This window comes from Octopus bimaculoides, chromosome 2 (assembly GCF_001194135.2).
Source record: "Octopus bimaculoides isolate UCB-OBI-ISO-001 chromosome 2, ASM119413v2, whole genome shotgun sequence".
NCBI classification, from domain to species: Eukaryota; Metazoa; Mollusca; class Cephalopoda; order Octopoda; family Octopodidae; genus Octopus; species Octopus bimaculoides.
Genome location: NC_068982.1, coordinates 184,278,289 through 184,284,113, shown reverse-complemented (window position 1 = coordinate 184,284,113; position 5,825 = coordinate 184,278,289). Strand labels below are relative to the sequence as shown.

Genomic DNA, 5,825 nt, shown 5'->3' with positions numbered 1-5,825 from the left:
TTTTAGTGTTTAGAACTGTCTAGTCCCAGTCATAGAATGATTTTTATTGCAAATAATATAGGACCACAGATTAAACTAATATGATATAGGTATTTATGTGTTATATAAAACATCAGTTCCGAGTAATGTTTTGATATTACTTTGAACTCTTCATACGTTATATAAAAAATTCTCGAATCAATTTCTATTAAATAATTCATGTATAGAAAATACGTTAGACACTGTTGTGTATTACGAATCTTTTTTAGAGAGGCTTGGAAAAGGAGAAAAATACGCATGCTTTTTACAGAATCTGACAGTTATAAATTAGCGTTCAAGTTAATTATTCACGCGTCTCGTATTATGAAGAGCTAAAGCAAGAATCCTATTCGAGGTTCTGTTGTTGCAACGGACGACGAAGTATGCGTAACTATAAGCTGCAAAAGTTGCATTGGCTTGCAACTGTAAATTGCATCAGATGCAATGAAGTGTGACTAAAAGTTATGTAAGTTACAAATGGCTTGTAACTGTATGCTGAACAAACTGCAATGGCTTGCGGGCTCTAGCAGCCGTTTCCGCTGCTCTAGCTTGTAGCTGTAAACTGATAAGCTTCAATAGCTTGTGACTTGTAAAAATAGTGCTTTCGTTCGTATGTCGATGTTCATGCGATTAGTCCCTGCAAGGAAGAGCAAGATCTGTGAACTGTGGTTAACAGTTGGCTGTTTTACTGATTGCTAGTGGTTAAAATTCTGTCGTGAGCTGGTGATAAAATCCCAAAATGGCTAATTACATATACCATTGGCAACGGTTTGCAGGTAAGTGTGTAGAGAAGCGAATAAGTGAATCTACTATCTATGATTTAATATTTACAATATCACTCTATTGTTCAGATCAGTCGAACTCAGGGGTGAATAGTTGAATCCCTTTTGAAAAGAAGTAATATATTTGTCAATTCAAGTTCAGATCCAAGAACAGATTGTTTTGTGCCACATATTCCAAATATCTCCACACAAGGTATCACGTATTATGCAGCAGTTTAGCGGAGGACTTGATTATACGTAGTGCTTATGCTAATAATGGTGTGATGTATCAGTTATTCGTGGTGGGGGACGTGTTTTAATTATTTCCACGACCGAATGGTTTTCCCTTTTATGAACGTTTCACTATCAGAGAACCGTTGCTGTAGGCGTCCGACCGGAAACAACGTGCTCACTTTCTTGTAACTGGTTTCCTATCGATGTATCTTATCTCAGTTTACCGTGCAGATAACAGACTTGTGGTCTACATAAGACCATCAACCGAAACTGTGGATAGTTTAAGCTACCCTTATCCGCTGAACTAACAAATACTTTACCTGGATACGACTTATGCGACCCAGATTGGCGTGTTGGAGCTACCAGAGATGGTGTGTTGGAGCTACCAGAGATGGTGTGTTGGTTTTAAATACTCGCTAATACTAATGACGAGGACGTCCCCACGAATGTTTTTAAACGCATGGAAAAGCCCTCCCGGCTACGCTGCGCTAGTCGTGGCACAAACAGACACTAGTCTAAAGACACTTCTTTCGCTGCTGGTCTTAACTTGTCCAAGGCCACTGGCTTTTCTTCTGGGTTCAGAAATATTACCAGCACCATTTTTGAAACACCACTACCACTCCATTCGGTCAGGGCGACTGAAAGAAACCTACATTTTGTAATCATCGAGAAGCGTGAATATCTATATCAAAATCTTGGTTTGCTAATAGTTACCGCTTCTATATGTAATGACATGAAGGCAGTAAGCAACAGATCTTGCTTGCAGGCCAACTGCAAGTGTTGTGAATTTTTACTCCACAAACTCTAAATATGGTCCTTGTTGGGGCGGAGAAAAGGTGAAAATTCACACTTATTTTGAAGACTGGATAATTCTTGGCAGAGAAGAGAGCTTTCAAAGTCCGCTCTAATTGTTCTTTGTCCGCTCTTTTTCAGAAAATCTTACTTCATGTAGGAAAAGTTTTGCAGTACACTCATGTAGTGAAAACATCACCAGAAGTCTATCTCATGGTTTTTTAGAACTAATTCTTCAAGAATTTCTCTTTTTGCTTATATTTTATCTCTCGGTTGTTTTATTTACTATTTCTTTCTAGTGCAACCAGTGAGTTGAGTAGAAGGACTGATTACGGGTTTGCTTATTTTTACTGTGGCTGCTATCGTTACTGCTATTGTTCTTTTTGCTTATGTTTTGATTGTTTCTGTCGATATGTTTGCTCTGGTTATTCTTGTCTTTACATGTTTATCTCATGTAGCGTTTGTTGTTTCGAGACTGCAGCTTTAGCTGTTGTTGTTGTGATGGTGGTGGTGAGGCGGGGATTTTGGCTGGTTGGCGGTTACTTCAATGTCACGTCAAATTCCTCGGCCTACGCTATTATTTTTCTTCCTCTGCTCGCTCAACACGATTTTTTACCATTGTACTTCTCATTTTTGTCATTTAATGAATTGTTGTAGAGAATGATCTGAGATGAAGACCAGCATGTCCGCTTATGTCTGTATCTATCTCATTTATGTTGATCGTGTTTATTTAATGTGGTGGTGGAGGGACACTCATCAGTTATACTTCTGATAGGTTTTGGGGTTGCTAATGTGTTCAGTTGCTAATGTGTTCAGTTGCTAATGTGTTCGGTTGCTGATGTTCTTAGGATTATTGCTACTGTTGTCACTACTGATCGTGGGGATGTTACTTCCTTCATTGTGTTTGCTGCTGCTTCTGCTTCTGTATTATGGGTGCTAATAACAGATGTCTTGCGTATTCTTCTCCTTTACTACAATGAAGATAACAGCTAAGTGGTTCGTGCTTCCACAGTTATAGCATATGGGCCTTCTGTGTTCCACCATATCATAAACCTGCATCCAACATTTAAAGTAAATGGGGTCAGGGAGCCTCACCATGTCTGTAACTTTGTTGTCAATACCAGTACCTTCAGAAATGTTTCCGATCAGTTTGAATAGAATCTGGATTTGATGCTGAACACTTATTTACTCATCTCCCTAGTTGATACCAGCTGTTCCAGGTGAATTTACGGCAGCGTCTCCGGCACTGTAATTCTGAATGGTCAGAACAATATAAAAATACGTCTGAACAGGTCAGCAGCGAATAGTAATGACGATGACGATGACATCGATGATTGATGATGGTCGTTTCAAATTTGGGCAGAAAGCCAGCAATTTTGTGGAGAGGAGGATTAGTCGATATCATTGACCCCAGTTTTTGACTGGTACTTATTTTATCAACGGAAAGGATAAAAGGCAAAGTTGACCGCTGGATTTGAACTCAGAAGTGAAGATCCGGGAGAAATACTACAAAGCAGTTTTTCGACGCTTTAACGATCCTACCAGCTCATTGCTTTTTTCACAGCACAGGGGTAACAGATGGTGGAGAATTACAAAGACAGATTGCAAAGATGAGGGTGGGGGATTACAGAGAAGACTATGAATGAGAAGCAGACATAAAAAAACAACGGTGTAAATATAAAAGGGTTAATGAAAGAAAAATGTATCCCAAAAGGGAAACCACCATTTAGGGTCAATCAGAGAAACCTACATGTCCCATATTAAACTTCCTGCCAAGGGCTAGTATTCTCTCTTAGTTTCGTTCGATACTTTACTGCCGAATGTTAAGAATAGACCTATTTATTTGGGCCACCATCTTCCCAAGGAAGATGGTGGCCCAAGAAGATGACAAAAGAGGCTTATCCAGGATGTTTCTTGAACCCGAGATCAAGTGAATGTATAACGAATTTCTTAACCATTCGGCATTCTCACAAGTGGATGATAAACAATAATTTTCTATATATGTTTTCTAAATTGCAAACTATCAAGCTGCATTTTTTAGTACTTTTTAGTTATCTCACCCCCATTAAAAAATTGTCATTAGAATTAGGTTATCTCCCCATTAAAAAATTGAGTTTATGTGGCGACAACAGATTGGATTAAAAGAGATCGTTTTGATTCAATACTTCAACACATTGTTGATGTTTGGCTTCTTTAATAGGCATGGTATGAGTTGTTATAAAAATGTTATCAGATTCAATAAGATGTTTATTGTTTTTCAGTTTTCATGTTTATTTATATTTTCATTAAAAAAATTTTTTTTTTTTTGCTTTATTGAGGGTTAAACAAGTTTTCTGTTGAGGGAGATAACCAAAAGTACCGATATTTCTCGTAAAACGGGGTGAAATAACCCAATTTTTTAATGGGGGTGAGATAACCAAAAAGTACCATTTTTTTTTTTCTAAAATTACAGTATGAGGTACATCGTATTTTAGTTTGTTCCAGTGTGTTACGAACTCAGAATGATTGGGAATGAAGAACTGTAGTCTTAGATATTTCATCTAAAAGATCCTTGCTGCCTGACTGGCTGTCAAAGTTACGGAGAGGATCTCCTCGGAGTTGTTTTTGTTTGGTTAGTCCTAAATCACTCCTGATAAAGCAAATTTGTCATGTGACCATCTCATCATTTTTAGAGTTATGGAAGACTATATTGTCTTGTCCTTTCCTTACTTAAGACAGGAGAGAGATAGTTAAGGGATATTTGGTTGGTATTTCTAGCAAGTCGAGCATCGGTCCTTCTTGTTGATTGTATTGATAGCATAGGTGGTGTGAAGGTGATTGGGTAGCGGCTGGTATTATGGCGGTGCTAGAAGTTGTGGTGAGGCAATGATGATCATGTTGATGGTCGTGCTGGCGATGTTGGAAGTTGTGGTGGTGGTTGTGGTAGTGGTAATAGGGGTGGTGGTGAAGGAGAAGGAGGCAGAGGTTGTGGTAGTGAAAGATGATGATGGTGGTGGTGGTGATAAGGCTCGAAGTGGAGATGCTGTTAGTAGTAGTGGTGGTGGTGGTGGTGGTTTTGATGGTGGTGGCGATAGTTGTTCTGGTGGAAGTGAAGGTAGTTATCATATTTGTAATGCTGGAAGTTGTAGTGGTGGTGGAGGTTGTAGAGTTTGTGGTGGTGGTGATGGTGAAGGTGGAGATGTTTTTTTTTTAATATTAAAGTCGTGGTAGTAGTAGTAGTAGTAAGAGTTGCTGCAGTGGTGGAGCCAGAAGTAGTGGTGATGGTGATGGTCGTGGCGGTGGCAGTCGTAATGGCTACACACAAATATCTTGTTTTATTCAATGACTAAAGAGATGTTAGTAGTTTTGTCTTCCGTTGAAGAAACACTAATCCGACTTTCTTTGATGTTAACCGACTTCAAAGGCAAAAATGGCTGCCGCCGCCGCTGCTGCTGCTGCTGCAGCTGCTGTTATTGATGCAGTTGTTGTTATTGTTGTTGTTGCTATTGTTGTTACTGCTTGTGCGGCAGAACTGATGATGGCGCTGGTGGTAAAGATGGCTGTGACGGCGGAGAAATATTTCTTTTGCTCTGTCTTTAAGTGCGTATCTATATGTGTGTCTGTGTCTGTGTGTCTGTGTCTGTGAGTCTGTGAGTCTATGTATGTGAAAGCTTGAATCTCTATTCCATACCAACATTTCATTCTTGCTCTCCGCACTTCTTCTCTTTCTCTCTCTCTCTCAACATTTATACATATACATACAAAGATACACACGCACACACACATATACATACACATATGCATACACACACACATTATATGTACACACACACATGTATATATATATATATATATATATATATAGACGCACAAACACACACACACTCACACGCGCGCACGTGCACACACACATACACACACACACACACACATATACACACATAATACCCAGTTTCTTTCTCTCATTTACCAGTTTCTCATTCCTGGCTCGGACCGAGTTTTAGATGAATAAAAAATGAACGAGAAAGAAGGAGAGAGAAG

General features: G+C 39.1%; 1 long non-coding RNA gene across 1 annotated transcript in view; it reads left to right on the top strand.

The window, feature by feature from the left end:
• Positions 1-349: 349 nt before the first annotated feature.
• Positions 350-5,825, top strand: part of LOC106883900 (uncharacterized) — a 28,548-nt gene continuing 23,072 nt past the window's right edge. Inside the window, exon 1 of the long non-coding RNA XR_001411173.1 lies at positions 350-794. This is a non-coding gene — a long non-coding RNA (uncharacterized LOC106883900). The remainder of the gene's footprint in view (positions 795-5,825) is intronic.